The 16,278-nt window shown below is 38.7% G+C and overlaps 1 protein-coding gene across 1 annotated transcript in view; it reads left to right on the top strand.

Moving 5' to 3' along the window:
• Positions 1–16,278, top strand: part of CTBP1 (C-terminal binding protein 1) — a 234,781-nt gene that overhangs the window by 41,196 nt on the left and 177,307 nt on the right. Inside the window, exon 2 of the mRNA XM_032684891.1 lies at positions 10,544–10,700. The gene's annotated coding sequence lies outside the window, so the exon portion shown is untranslated. The remainder of the gene's footprint in view (positions 1–10,543; positions 10,701–16,278) is intronic.

The following is a 16,278-nucleotide window of genomic DNA, read 5'->3' as shown; positions in this document are numbered from 1 at the left end:
GCAATGTACAAATTTTTTAAAAAATAATTTTTAATTTATGTGCTACTAAAAAATCTAGTTTTATCAGGGCACCTTAGCAGGCAATAGATGAATACCCAGACCAGGTATCTTTTGTTCTGACTGGAATGAGTTGCCATAGTCTAAAGAGTAGGAACTATAGGAGCAAACCTTTATCCTTGGTATTTTCTGTTTTCAAACAAAGCATAACTGGAAACACAGTCTCTGGAAGTCTAATCATGCAAAGTGTCTCTGTCTGGTTTTTTTCTTTCTTCTTCTAGTAACTGAGCAAAACATAATATCTGCAGTAGCTAATGGGTGAAACTTCCTTTCTTAAAATCTATTATGAGTATTCTAATTAACACAAAGTATTACAAGAAGAATTTATACTTTGTTGGCTTAAAGATGCCTTACATGAGGGATTTCAGATGTATCCAATCTATCACTATAGAGCTAGAGCTGCACATCACAGCTGTTTATATTCCGAGGGTTATGTTGTTGTGTTACTGATCCTGTTGGTGGTATGTTGCTGCCACAGGGCAGTAATATGGGGAAAATGAAAAATGTGACCAAGAATCGTATTTACCTTGTCTGCATAAAGTTCCTTCACTAGAATACTTCTTAGGTATAAAAGTAATTTTGAAGAAATAAAGCACAATCATAATATTAAAGTATTATACAGTTTACTCTTCAAGTGGAAAGTATTCAATCTCAAAAAGTGTTTTCCCAGTACTTAATGTGCTTTCTTACAGCAGCACGAGTGCACATATCCATAGAATCATAGACTGGCTTGGGTTGGAAAGGACCTTAAAGATCATCTTGTTCCAGCCCTACTGCCATGGGCAGGGACACCTTCCACTGGACCAGGTTCCTCCAAGCCCCATCCAACCTGGCCTTGAGCACTTCCAGGGATGGGGCATCCACAGCTTCCCTGTGCCAGTGCCTCACTACCCTCACAGTAAAGAATTTCTTCCCAAAATCTAATCTCACCCCACCCTCTGTCAGTTTAAAGCCATTCCTCCTTGTCCTGTCCCTCTGTGCCCTTGTCCAAAGTCCCTCTCCAGCTCTCTTGGAGCCCCTTTTGGTACTGGAAGGTGCTCCAAAGTCTCCCCAGAGCCTTCTCTTCTCCAGGCTGAACAACCCCAGCCCTCTCATCCTGTCTCCATAGCAGAAATGCTCCAGCCCTCTCATCACTTTAGTGGCTTCCTCTGGACTTGTAGGATCCAACATGTGAGGCTTTTTGGTATAGAGGAAAAAACCCAAACACATCACTTGCAGTTCTTTGTCTAAACTTAATTAGCCTTAACTAAATTTCTAACCTAAATGCCTTTAGATGTGATTTCTTATTTACTTTCAGAATAAATGTTTCTTTCTTCCCCACTCTTTCTTTTTTGCTGAACAAACTTTTTTTTTTAATCAGTAGTTTAAATCTATAAAGCACAGGTTTTTGGATATCCATGGGCTACTCCTAATAGTAGATCTGTGACAGAGGAACCAGTTTCACACATGGAGTAGGCACTCAGTCCATGTGCCTGGCATTTTGATGTGGTTTTGTGTCTTTCTTGGAGACACAAAAAAAGGGTCGATAAATCAATGAAAGGTTAAAAGTAATCTTTTCTCCCTGCTGGTTTGAATCCTTTCTAGCAATAGAGATTCATGAAATGCACAGTAATGTTTCCTTTGCTAGAGAATTCATTAAGCAAGGCATTAGCCTTTTATTGTCACGAGTGCATGACTAATACCTTGCACCTGTTATGCTTTCTCAGGTGCATTAAAATATAAATACGTATTATTCATTCGAGTTTGATTCAAATAATGATAATCTTGTGTTTTGAATTAGAGGCAATTCAGTTTCACTGCTGTTGTCTCTCAAAATCCCTAAGACTGTGTTTCATTCACTTACACAGTTACTGTCTCTTCTATCCAACTCTCCAAAATGGGGAAGGCTTCCGGCTCTTCAGCCTGTTCACAAAAATGAATGGAGATTGATCTTCTTTCAACGTAATTTTCTTTCATTTCAGACTTCAAAAAATGCAGAGGTGATTACTTTAACACTGATCCAACAACCCACTTATTTGACATTTTTAAATGGTTTTCATTTGGAAGTTTTAAAGTACTTTTAAAGCAGTAGGTCTGACAGTATCTCCGGGCAGTATCTCTGGTGTGTTTGTATCTGTGGTCCTTTACAAACCAAAGCACTGGAGGGTGAAATTGGAGGATGAAGCCATCAGGTCGAATTTCTCAGGTCAGAGAGTGAGGGGCAGAGGCAGGAATTGGACATGTGAGTGAATCAGATTCACGATCTTAGAAAGATCACACCCGTCTCTCATTTCCCTTTGCTTTAAAGCTGTCATGACTAGACTGAAGCTTCTCACAATGGTCTTTCTGAAGAAGCTTGTGCTGAATACCTGACATGGAAGTTTTTAGAATATTGTTTGATGAGAAGCATAGCTGTAGTATTGCTCAATAAGTGAATGTTTTCTGACACTAAGGATATAATTTCAATTTTACTTAAAATTTTACTTAAAAAGGGTTGCTACCCTTTAATAATTTTCTAATAGCTTGAGTTTTTCAATGAAGTTTTATTCATGACCTAGAAATCTGAGACAGCAGAGATGCTTCCCATCTGTCTGTAGTCATACACATCTGCAGTAATTCATTTTCAGCAGTGAGTAATTTTTGGCTTGTGGACAGATGTATAATTGAGAGAGAATGCTGCTAAGGAAAAAAAGCTCTGGGAGAAAAACCTTGTGGTGAAGACAAATACCTCATAAAAAGCTTCTAATGACAGAATTACTATCATAACCTCTTCTACTGTTTTCACCATAGTCCCTGTCAAAAAGGCCATTTTACAGTCCTGTGCCATAAAAATAAGGGCTTATGATTATTATTTTGTAAGACATTTTATTTGGTGCTGAAGTAATTAAAGACAGAATAGTACAGAAAGTATACCACAGTATTAAAAAATAATGGACAATAGGTCAAAAGCCCATAACCTTTGTTTTTAGTGGCATGCTGACAAAGGGTGTTCTTGGCTTTATTTTGAACATTTTTATCAACAGGAAAAAACACCTTCACTCATAAATAGAGTAAAAACTGCTGATGTGTTAAAAAAAATAAGAGAAGTGCTGCAGAGCAGTCAAGTTTACTTTGATAAACTGGTGAAGGGCCTAGATTACATGTTCTAAGAGGAGCAGCTGAGGGAACTGGGGATGTTTACTCTGGAGAAGAGGAGGCTCAGAGGGACACTACAACTCCCTGAAAGGAGGTGTAGTGAAGGGGGTCGGCCTCTTCTCTGTGTCTCAAGTGAAAGATGAGAGGAAATGGCCTTAAGTTGCACCAAGGGAGATTCAGATTAGATATTTGAAAACATTCTGTCACTGAAAGAGAGGTCAGGCATTGGAGTAAGTTGCCCAGGGAGCTGGTGGAGTCACCACCTCTGGAAGTTTTCAAGAATTGTCTGGATGTGGCACTTGGGGATTATGGTTTAGGAGTGATTATGATAATGTTGGGTTGATAGTTGGTCTGATATATTGGAAGTCTCTTCCAACCCTGGGCGATTCTGTGAAATTGTATTCAGATTTTAGGTCATAAATACAGAACGAGTACAGAATTGGCTCTACTCATGGGGCAGAGAACCCCATCCAAAAAAGAACTGCACTAGTGATGACAAAATGCTGAAGCAAATGCAAACTCTTTTCTTCTTGATATGATCCCAGAGTAATCCAAGGATTGTGAAGGAGAGTGGTAAATGTTCTTCTGCAATGGATATTGATGCAACTGCTCCTGAAAGGCTTTGCCTTGTTCTAGCACTTGCACACCAGTACTTTAGTGACTTGCTTGTGAATTTAAAGATGCACAGGTTTGACACAATGTAGGATCAGAAACTTATGTCTAGGGGAGTATTGAGGACCTTGGTGTCTGCAAGGAGGTCAAAGGATGGCTTGGTGACACCTGAGAGGTACCTGTGCAAAGAACATCAGGAGTTCTTCCATCTGTCGGGCAAAGCTGCAAGAAAATCTGATGGCTGGAAGTTTAAGCTACACTGACAAGGAAAACAAGCCAGTAATAAAGGACACTTGTTGCTGCAAGAGCTCACTATGTACTAGGGTGGAGTCTATGGCACTGGCATTTGTTTAATTGTGTTAATTTTCTGGATGTCTCTTGGGCTCTATATTGGAGGCACAGTCAGCTTGATTGATTCCATCAGTATCTTTTGGGGCATAGCGGCACCAACTCGTCTTAGTTTATTTTGTCTTAGGATGTTTTTTGTGCATCCCTGTGAGCTGGGGACCTCACTTTCTGCATGGCTGGATCAGCCCATTTAGTGGGTATCTCTGCATTCCTAAGAATGTAAGGGTGCCTGTGTGTCAGAAGGGGCTGCAGGTCCTCTGCCCTGTGTCCTGGCTCCAGAAGTGGCAATGGTTGTATGATAAAGAAAGCATTAGTGTTGTTCTGCTCTTTGTCTTAATGAAGCATCTCATTTCTTGGCAAATGTTGGGTGCTGAGCTAAAGGGACATTTGGGCAGTGGAACACAGAGCTGTGTATGAGAACAGAGCACGCACTGACATTCTCCCTGCCTTTGGCATTTACCAGCTTATGGATTTCTGATCTGGGTTGGTGTTGTGGCTGTTATTATCAGTATGGGTTTTCCATAAACTTCTCTTATCCTTTTTAAGAACCACGTAAAGCTTTGGCATCCACAATACCTGTGACACCAGATGTTACAATTTCATTACATACTCCATGATGAAGATTCCTGTTGTTTTTAATATTCTGACTTGCTATTTCACTGTGTGCTCCCTAGACATTGAGCTGAGACATAGTGTGTATTTTATATGTATTTGTTGTATTTCCCACAGTTGTATCAGCTTCAGGCTGGGGGGATTTTTCAGCAAGCTATTCCATGCCTTGGACCATACTTACTACCTGTCCAGGCACTTTTTCTAATTCTCCATCTTTTTTGAGATAAATGCATCTTAGGTTTTCGTAATGCCCTTAGAATATTTGGGGATTTAGTCCTTTTCTGAGTATCTAACTTGCTTTTTGGTGTCTAATTCAGTAGTGGCTTCCTTTTTGTGATTAATTTATTGTTCTTGAAGCTCCCTGTACAGTTTCTCTTAGACTGTGCTGACATCTAATGGTAAGGCAAAGTGGCTTAGCCATACTTAATGGCAAGATAAATTGGCTGACAGACAAATATAATTATATATTTCCTTCTTAATTCAGTATTAGTTTTTATAAGACAAGATGGAATAACTTGAATTTTTGCACAGAAAGTCTGACATATTCTTTTTCTTCTGGCAATTAACCTCTTTTTGTTCTGCTCAATGGGCCATACTTATTTTTAAGTGTAGCTTAAATCTTTGCAAGAATAGCTTTGAGTGCAGTGAAAGTGAGGTGATGGTTTCATACTGCAGAAGGTTTTAGTGTAAGTCACAGGATCTCCAGAAAAGGATATGAAATATGAGAACAAAAGTGTCCTCCAGAACTTCAGAATAGGATATTCTAGTGTTGTTGTAGCAGTCTAATTTTTGCTGCATTTTGAAGAAACACCCAAACAAAAGTGTGTGTCCTCTTTTACTCATCCTCCTATTTGAGGTTCCTCCATATCTTTAACTGGGCATTTTTCAGACTTTTATTGCTAAGTACTCTGTAATAATACTTTTAGAAATGGAATCTAGAAAGGAAAAAAAATTAGTTCAGATGTTAATCTTTCAGTTCTGTTCTATGTTTAGGTGTAGTACATTGTATAACTTTGGACTTAACTTCCATTATGAAACATCATTCCTCTGATCCAAGATTTGTCTTATACAGAACCAATACTGCTGCTACTGATGTTGGAAAGGTTCAGCTACAAATTGTAGAGCTTTTTCAAGTAGAGTATTTCTCTCTTATGTCATCAACTCTATTTTTCCTTTTTTAAGTTAGAGCTGATCTCTTGCCATAGCCTCACAAAGTTCACCTCTTTACTATGTAAATACATCTTTAAATTAATGTTCAGATAAAACAAATCTCTCTTAGAATTTTTACATAGTTTTACTTCATGCTGTTCATCAGCATGATGATATCTCTTTTGCCAAAACCAAAATACTTTGTTTTGTACTAGAAAAATATTCTGAAATTTAGATAAATTTCCATTTTTCTGTAAAGACTTTGACTGCAAGAAAGCCTTCTTTGGCATGTGTCATAGCCTGTCCTTTAACCAAACAAGGAGAAAACCTGAAACTTGAAACTTAACTTTTAAGGAACATCAGTAATTGTTATAGAGTGAGTAATTCTCATTTGTGGGTTGTACAGGGAGTTAGGTTTGCAGAAAAGCTTGCTACTTCATGCTTTGGGAAGAGCAGAGTCCCTAAAATAGCATTCAGAATTTCAGAGTGTATGGCTTAAATTCATACTCTGGTGCTCTGCTTTTAGCTGCACAAGCTGGGGAACACAGATTATCTCACAGAATATCTCTGATAGCTCTGATGACTGTGACAGTTTAACCCTGAAATCTTAGGTATCATTGACTTTGATATTAAGAAGACATTTTTATAATGAGGATGATGAGGCACTGGAACAGTTGCCTAGAGAAACTGTGGAGACTTTATTATTGGAAGTGTTCAAGGCCAGGTTGGATGGGGATTTGAGCAACCTGGTATAGGGGAAGGTGTCCCTGCCCATGGCCCCATGGCAGGAGGGTTGGAATTGGATGGTCTGTTTACTAACTGAAACGAACAGTTATTTCAAAATGTATAATTCTTTGGGATAATTAAAATATTTATAACATGAGGATCAACACTTTGATTGTATTTACTTATTGCTTCCAGGGCTGTGCAGAGTGGCCATTTGAAGGCTTCTGAGGTGTCATGGAAAATAGAGATGTTACTGGTTTGGGTGGGAAGGAAGGAAGAGCAAAGCATTAGTGTGGGTCGTCTTGGAAAATTATCTAATATTTGATCATCAAAACTGATGGCACTGCAATTTCGAATATAAACTCATAATAGCCTTATATTATACTTTTTGATATTTTTAGTAGAAAAAAAATATTTCAATAACTCAATATAGTTTCGGACCAAGGAGCATGTACTAGAATGGCTAAATTAAGTGAAGGTTGAGATTCCCAAGGGTAACACAAATCTTCCTGACCTTATTCTCAATGCATTAATGATCTGCCAGTGAATTTCATGTCTGTTTTGCATTTCTTAAGCTTTATCATCTGCTTTGGGATGGCCTACAAATCTCTGCCTGCAACTGGCAGTGAGGCAAAGGTAGAAATCCATCTTTTGCACTTCGTAGCTCTGTAGGTGAAAGTCTGCTCAGGTGTGTTTACTCTCTGAATATTTTTGTGAGTGGGGTAACTAATCTGGAGTCAGGAATGACGCACTCCAGTTTTTCTGTTAGGCTTTCCCCACTTGTTCAGGTCCAGTGGAAACACAATCTGGTCCATGCAGAATTCTCCCATGAGACCAATGCAGAGGAAACAGTCCTGCACTGCACGCTGCAACCTTTAGGGTTTGAGAGGGGTTCTTCCCTGATAATGTGGAATTTATCTCAACCCATGTATGTACTCTGTGTGTATAAATAGCCTACTGGTTTGCTTTTCTTAAAAAAAAAAAAGAGAGGGGGGGAAATTTCTTAGTTTGCTTCCTTTCCATCCTCTGATCACCCAAGATCATGGGTTTTGAATGGACCTTCCTTCAAATCTGCTCAGGCACAGCTAATGTTTATCCTGTACTCATTACCAGTGTTATCTGTTTTGAAAACTGAAATCAAAGTTGACTTATTTATATCACTTCTGTTTTAGCCTGTAGGATTTCCTCACTCTCCTAGAAAAATGTTGGAGAATCCGTCTTCCTTTTATCTTGAAGTCCCAGAAAGAGTAAAGCTCTTCCTCTCCTAAGAAAGAGTGAAATGCTCCAGACTGCAATGCCCAGAGGCATCTTCCCTTTAAAAATACACTGCAATCGTCTGCTTAACTGAAAGAAAAAACTCTAATATTGTTTTCAACCGAGTATATTTTAATCTAAAATGTCTACTGCTTACAAGGGTTCCGTGCATTGATGGTATCTCAGCTACTACCTGACATATATGCTAAGCTCTATATATTCATAAATCACTTGATTTCTCACTTTATCCTAAAATATTGAACTACAGAGTCTGATGTTAAATACTCTTTGGTATTTGGTGTTCAGGTTTTTAATTCATTAGGCAGTGTGCTTGTATTTTTCTGTGAATTTCTCAAATACAATTATTCATGTTGTGGTTTGGTAATTGCCGTACCTAACGCTTCCCATAATTATAAGGCTTTTGTTTGCTGGGAAATGCTTCCCATATCATCATCTACTCTTTGTGTTGGAACCGATGTACAATAAAACCGTATGGAGGTTCAACTTAGAATGGTGTTAACATGTTAATTTAATTTTTACTCAAATTTTTTTGAACTTATGACAACTTACTATCAATAAAAATTTTTTTAAACAATGTTTAAAAGAAAAAAACCTACTTGATTTATATGGTATGCTTTGAAGCTACTGTAGACAGATAGAAAACATCTGGTGACACATTCAGTGGTAGGTCAATAGTTACAGATGGTCTGTTTTTACAGCTGTCATCCAGCTTTGCATGCAGAGTGACTACAGTGGAAAAATTTTGCTGAATGAATAAACAAAACAGTACAAGGAGGCCAGCAGGCATATATGTTTCTACAAGATGGGAAATTAAATAAGCTATAAAAATTTAAATCAATTTAAATGTTCGTTATGTTCTGGTTTGGTTTTATCCCTTAGATCTTCTGTGTGATTATTGGAGTGATAAGCAAATAAATTAAAGACTATTTTAGGACTGATCCTCTGCACAAGTTTAGGGTGTTGGCTTCAGCAGTGACTGGTGGTTATATTGTTGGCTTTTAAGGTTTTAAAATCCATGTTAGATTTGATGTAATGTCGTGCAGTCTTTTAACAGAGCCACACTGAATATTGAAGAATGTTGTATTTTAGAGGAATATAAATGTTAAGAAATGTAAGAGAATTTAAAAAATGGCAATATTCTTTTTGTTTTTTAAAGAGTAAAAAAGTGAGGTTCTACATTCTTCACCAACTTCTTTTCCTCTATAGATGATGGGATGTTATATTCAGCTGTAGTCAGACATTATGCAAAACATCAGAAGAATCTTGAATTTGAGGATAAAGAAAAAGAGGTGTGGGGGAAAAGTGAAGAGGAGGATGAAGCTAAATGAGTGTTAAAAGCATGGTGAATGTTGCACATTAACCTCATTTTAAATGAGAAAAAACCCCAAACCCACAAAGAAAAGAACTCTGTTAGCAAAGTCCAAATGCACCAAGCCAGGTAGCTCTGATAAAGATACTTATTTTAATGCAAATGTGCAGTTCTTGATATTCAGAATATTTTTTATCATTTCACTCAGAGTGCATGAATCTTGATCATATGTTGAAGTGTGCCTGTGTTTGGTTTTAGTAGAGCTGAGCCTCTAGAAAGAAACAAGCAGATTTCTAGGTTCAGTCACTTGTAAGGCCATTTAATCCTATCCACTGATGTTGAAAACTGTTGAGCAGGAATAAAAAGGAACAGGGAGGTGGATTATTTGGCTCAGTTTAGTGTGCACTGTGCTTGTAATACAGTGTGGTCTGAGTTTGTTTCTCAAAGGCTGCTGAAACATTTAAAGGTGGATAAACGTGGTGCTCTGACTATGCTTTTTAGAGGATCTGGATTGTTTTTCCCTGTCCACTTGCTCATGTGCATTTTATATTCTAATGCTGTGATTGGACTGTCACTGAGGGATTTTTTTGCTCCCTCTCACCCCATCCCCCCCTTCCTGCTTCTCAGTGGTTTGGCTTGAAACGCAGACTGCTTGTTGCAATACCCTCACGCTGTCTTGCCCAGCTACACGGGATCTGAAAAGTGCTTAGCTGTATTTGCTGCCAAAGAGCTTGCCTAGTCATGCATAAACCTGCTTTAAATGCCATTTGGTTGATATAGATGTTGGCATTCTGTGTTGTCTCCATGATGCATTTCCTCGTGTCTGTGCCCCTTGACCTGTTTCCTTCAACTCCCAAGTCGAAACTCTGGTTTCCTTCATCATCGAGGGCTTAAAAGTTAAGAACGAAAAGAGCATTTTCTCTCCCTGTGAGCTTTGCGATGCAAAATTGTGGCTTTCCAGCTTCCTTTCAGGTGAACACATTTCTGTCATTTTATGGGAATCATGTGCCTGTGCCCGTCCAGGATACCTGCATTGGCTGGGGGGTTGTTCAGTGAAAGGGCAAGAACGTATTTGACAGTCAAAAGGCAGAAAACAGCAGCTGTCTCGGAGCATTTCTACACTGGCTTGTCTGAGCTGTGCCCTGTGCTTTGCATCTCTCTGTGCTTAAAAAGCAGTTTGTTGTGAAATACCACATTACCTAATATGATTTAAGAACTTTATGGAGTCTTTTTTTTAGTTCTTTAGAATACATGTAGATCATCTTTCTGGAAAGAGGTGCCAAAAAAAAAAAAAAAAAAGGTGTGTTTTACAGTTTAATAATTTTGTCTTTCTGTTCGCAGGTGAAAATAAGTTTATAAAAGACTGAGCATTTCTGACTGGTGGCTGGTGTGAGGAGACCATCACCAAGCTGTGTGGGGACGTTCTTTGAGCTTCCACCTTATGTCTCTAATGGACAAACACAAAGTGAAGCGGCAACGTCTGGATCGCATATTGAAGGTGGGCGTTTCACTTTCTAACATTTATTGTGTTAATTTGTGGATTACTGATATTTCTGAAGACGGAACTCTTTCTTTCGGTCATCAGTGTATTTTAATGAGTTGAGTTCCTGTTGAGATGATACTGACTGTGCACAAATGCTGAAAACAGATCTAGGCAAATAAATGCAAGTAGAGTGTGAACTATTCTGCAGTTGAGTTTGCTTTCATCTTAGCATTTTACAACATTCTGCTCAGACATTGTGAAAGATTGTGGTTTTATATAAAATAACAATCTTAAAAGACTAAGATGACCACATAGTGCTCTCAAGGGTCTTTATCTACAGGCTTGCTCCATGTAGATTGATTTAACAGCCTGTATCTGATCCTTGAAAGGAAGTAAAAAAATCAAGTGAAAGCAAAACACAAAAAAAATTGCAGAAGGCCCCCAAATTTTAATGAATATTAAAAAAAATAACCTGAATTCTAGTTAAAGGAAGATAATCGTTTGGGTATGTCATTTTACTTTAGATCACAAATGACAAATTTTATATTCCTGGTATTCTCTGCAAATGTGCTTTTAGAGCTGGTGTGAAAGCAGGTTGAGGTATAAGGTGTACTATTTGTAAGAATATTCATGAATTATTTGGACTAAATTTTTATATTGAGATCTTAGATCCTCTTTAAAATGCAAGAAAACAGTTATTCATTTTGACACTATGGTGTCAGTGTGCAGACTTGTGGGCCATGGTCTCTGTATCATGTCTAATACTGGAGCAGTGAACTGCAGGTGAAACATTTGCTCCCTCCACATGTTGGTCTTGAGACTCTTTTGTGGCGCCATGTCGTGTGAGCAGTTGATTTCTTTGTCTTTTCCCCTCCTTTGTGCCAATGTGAGTGTGACCATATAATGAGCTACATTGAGGAGATGGCTCATACTGAAACACCCTTTTTTGTTGGTATATTTCCATTTTAGGTAAATTCCTTGGTCTAGATCACTGTTCTGCTGACAAAGCAGTTGTATGGAGGGGCAGTTGGAACCCAGTGGGGTTGCTGGATCTGTTTAGCCTAACATGACCAGGAGAAAGAGACATTTTATCCAAGTATCAAAGGGTGCAGTTCCACATTGGGTTTGGGTGATTAATCTCCTTGTTAGTCTCTTCTAAAACTGACCAAGCCTGACCTGGTTGCCAGGTCCCACCTAGACTGGTTGGCCAAGTGGCCAGTTGAATCTGCTCACTGGAGACTAATCCCTGCTCAGAGAAATGGGGAGCTGACTGCTGAGGACAGGGAATCGTGAAAGCTGCCCCACTTTCTGGGCAGCTCTACAGTTGGATCAGCTAGAAATGATCACGGAGTGTGCTGATGCATGGTCACCTTCTCTGCTCCCCGTCTCAGGTCCTCATCCTAAAGTCTCTGTATCTGACTCTTCAATAAAAAATGGAGATATTAACCCTTTTGGTTGGTTGGTTTTGGCCTGTGTTAGTCAGATGACTCAGCAAATTGTGAAGAGGAATGAGAACCTGTCCCTTTGTGGCAACCAGCAGTCAGATCAGCTCAACCTGCTCGGTTGAGCAATTTCAGCCTCCTTATGGGCTCCATTGAGCAGCAGAACAACTTAAGAGGGCAAGAAAGTCTGGTGATATGTGGGAAGGAATGTTGCCAGGACAGAGGGTGACAGACCAGCAGGCACTGTGACTGAAATAGCAGTGGCTTCCCCCAGGCTTCGTGCTCACATCTAGTGATGCTGTTTAATCAGCGCCTTTTGTCTGGCTTGTTTTCTCCCAGCTCTGCACAATTCACTGCATCCTCCGGTGAAGTCTGTGCGGCCATGCAGTGCAGGGAATTGATCCAGTTGGAAAATAATGTAGGGAAAAAAGTTGTTTTAGCCACCTCTGCTTCTTAATCCCATTTACCCATGTGCTAGACAAATAGCCAGGTTGGGAAAATAGAGTGGGAAGAACAGGCAGAAGATGGTCAGGAGGAGAAGGGGTGAAACAATGGATAAGGAAACATGCCTGGAATTTTATGGTTATGAGAACCCAATGTGGCTCTTAAAGTGTTTGAGCTGTGTGCTACTCTTGAGTGTCTGTGTGCCCAAATGTTCTCTGAGGCTTGTAAGCACATCCCTCTGGTTGATGATTTAAATTACTATCCCTGCAATTGTGTCAAGTGGATAAAGCTAGGGGATTGGTTTGTTATAGAATGGTTTTTTTATACATATGGTCCTGTTCAGGTTTAAAATTAAATATTCTAATGTATGTGCCTTTGCTAACACAACCTAAGTGTTTTATATGTTGGAAATATGCATAATGTTTTACAGAGCTCAGGAAATGTGATGAGCTTTTATAGGTGGGTTATCTTTCTCTGTCTGCTATTTTTGGCATCAGTCTGTACATAGCTTTCTTCTCCTTGAACTTTCCTTCAGAAAAGAATTGTTTTTCCAGGTGCATTTTATTTTTATTGCAAGTTCACTTAGAAACAGGCTGCAATAATTTGCTAACTACTACTAATCTGTATTTTTTTATAAATGGTTGAACATAAATGTGATGGGCAGACATTACTATATTATTTTATCCATAAAGAAAACACTAGGCCATCCTGGTGGTGCCATATAGCATTTCATCACTGTCTGTATCCCTCTTGGAGGAGGGGGATATAACAAGTTGAAGTTCAGGTTTTGAAAAGTGAATGGCATGGACCAGATCCCCAAACTGAAATGCTCACGTTGGGAACCTGACACAGGACTGCACCACGCTTTTCCTGTGGGGTTCGTGGTGTTACCAGAAATGCTCTGGGAAGTTGGATAACCTGTGCAGGTACTATGTAATTGAGTTGATCTGCTTCCCCGTGCCTTTAGGTAATTTGCCACACTTGCTTTGATAAATAATCATGCAAATAAGCAAATTGAAACAGGCAGCGCTGGATTTCCTATTACCTTGTGAGCTAATGATAGTATGGGAGTGTACTGATAAATTTCAGTTGATACTCATGCAAAAAACCCCTTCTGTTTCTATTACTTTGGGACCAATTAGTCCTCTCTTAATGTAGCTGAGTAAATGATTTTGTCTCTGAGGTACCTGTGATTCCCTTCAGTGACTTCTTAAATATCAAATTGAATATTTGCTTTAATCCCAAAGCTGTTAGCAATTATATTTTTGTGCACATTTCAGTGCTGTTGAAGATCGTCCCTTGAAAAAGCCAGGTGTTAAATTCTGGTTTTCTAACTTCCTCCAGTCGCTGTGAATTATACTTAGGCATAAGGACATGATTTGGGGCACTCTGAGATGCTAATATTAATCTCACTTCACAATTTATAAAATAACATTTAGGATTCTTCCCTTGAAGAAAATGGTATCAAGGCATGTGAAAGCTTAATAGTTACTGATTATATTGTTCTTTGTCCCCCTCTCCGGTGTGCTGGTGATTGCAAGCATAATTATAGTAGTATACATTTGGCAGAACAGTTGGAAGTGTCACAGTGCAAAAATAAAATGGTTCATTTTGTGGTAATTGAAAAATTCAAAATGTTTTTTGGCATTTTGAAAAGTTGTTATCTCTAATTAAGGTATTATTGTGCTTTATATTGTAGCAAACTGTAAACATGCTGTGTATTTGCTTATATTCTAGAAATCCTTAATTAATGTGTGTGTGTTTCACTGACCCTTCCTTGGAAGTTACCGTGGAATGTCTGACCTCTGTTGCATTTGCTGGGCACCAATAGATGAAGCAGGAGGGAACAGGAGGTGGCCTGCACGTGGGGAAATTTTGCATTGTCTGAATTGTCTATGGAGGGTCTTTCCTCTAATACATCATTTTGTGTAATACACAGTGCTCAGGCAGCCACTGCTTCCCAAGCTTTAGGGAACTCTTTGCAGGGGGGGAGCTTAGGGACATGGTGGAACTGGGAGGAGGAAAGAGGTGTCTCCTCTCTCATTCCATCTTGCTTGTTTACACAGGTAATAGCACAATACTGGAAATGAAACTGCAAAACTGAGAGTGACTTTTCCAGTTTGATAATTGCTTGAAACCAGAAATTCTTCCCAGAGCACCTCATGTGATATTTATACAGCAAAGACTGCAGCATGTGCAAGTACAAGTCTGTGAGGACCCTATCTGCCCCCAGACAGATGTTCTTTTTAAAATTTTTTTTCTAATTCTGCTTTTAAGGAGGCAAAAAGCATTTTAGCACACCTGAGAATTCTCAAACACTCATTCGAAGTCTTTTCTTTTTCCTTTTTATGCAGCACTGGTATTCATCTGCAGGTTATTCTTTATACACGTTGCCTCATCCTTTTTAAAAGTGCCCAGAAGAAAAGTTGAAATGTTTCTTAGCTATTTTAACAGTGCCACTTTGTTACCTAAGGAAAGAAGGGTTGGCCAGGAATTGAATCACGAATTGGAAATTAGGTGCATATTAATGGGATGAATTTCTGAAATTTCAGATAAAATCTCTCATCTTTGCTTTTATGAAGGGCAGCCTTTCTTTGGGAATGTTTGATTACTGGCAAATACCCAAGTGTGACACATTTTGAAGGACAGTAAAAGTGCACAATAGTTTCTTTTCAAGGACATGGCCTAGGCTTTCTTTCCCTGTAAGAAAACATCCATGTTTTTAGAGCTTCTTTTTTTTGCTTGTTATGCTATATTGCATGAGATTCAGTAAGATGAATCCACCTCAGAGTTGATCTGGTATGGTGATGGTTCCAGGAGGAATGCAGAGAAAAAAAAAAGCAGGTATGAATTGAATTTAGTGGTCTTTCCAAATTGATAAAGAAATCTCGAAATACAGAGTGACTTAGTTTAAAAAAATGCATTCTCTTTCCTGATTTTTTTTTTTCTGCTTTTGCTTGTGCATGTAATAGCTTGGCTTCTTAACAAGTGGAAAGTACCAGACTGACAAATACCAAGTGTTTTTTCATGACCACTGATGGATCCTATCTGGATGGTTTAAACTGTGATTTGACCTCTTGCAGTTGTGAAATTAGGCAGTTAAGTTTTCTGCATATTAGTAGGGGAGATGGCCTACTTTGGCAAGGTCTGGGTTCTCCCTGAATGTGAAAAAGGCTTTTTACTAAAGTTGGTATGTACTGTGTAAGTTGATCATAAATAAAAGGAAGGAGGAATCAAATGTTTGCAGGCAGTGAGTGCCCTTAGCTCTTTCTGACGTGAGAATTGCAGATGTCAAGTTCTTTGGAGAAGGAGATAATCAATTTTCTTAACTGACATCCAAATATGAAAATGTTCTTTGTTGTCTCGCTACAGATACCAGAGAAATAAGGAAATAGTACAATGTGCAGATGAGTTTTCTTTATGCTGACTGATCTGAGTACTAGGCACACTAAATATGCCAAGTGTTTCTTAAGAAAAGGGATTAATGGGTTGCCTAGTTGCTTGGTGTCTTTGACAGACTTTAGAAGGCAGCTTAGTGAAGGATTAGGGCAGCAGAGGGAGCTAAAAGATTCTAATATTTTATCATTTGTTCCTAAGTCAAAGTCGCTCCTTTATAAAGTACCAATTAACCTTTGCAAAAATGTAATTTCTAACCTAAGTGGCCTTCAGCAATACATAAGGGTTTGAACTGGAGAAAATTCCTTTTC

Source organism: Chiroxiphia lanceolata, chromosome 4 (assembly GCF_009829145.1).
Source record: "Chiroxiphia lanceolata isolate bChiLan1 chromosome 4, bChiLan1.pri, whole genome shotgun sequence".
Classification (NCBI taxonomy): domain Eukaryota; kingdom Metazoa; phylum Chordata; class Aves; order Passeriformes; family Pipridae; genus Chiroxiphia; species Chiroxiphia lanceolata.
The sequence above is the reverse complement of the archived record's forward strand: the minus strand, read 5'-3'. Positions and strand labels throughout refer to the sequence as shown.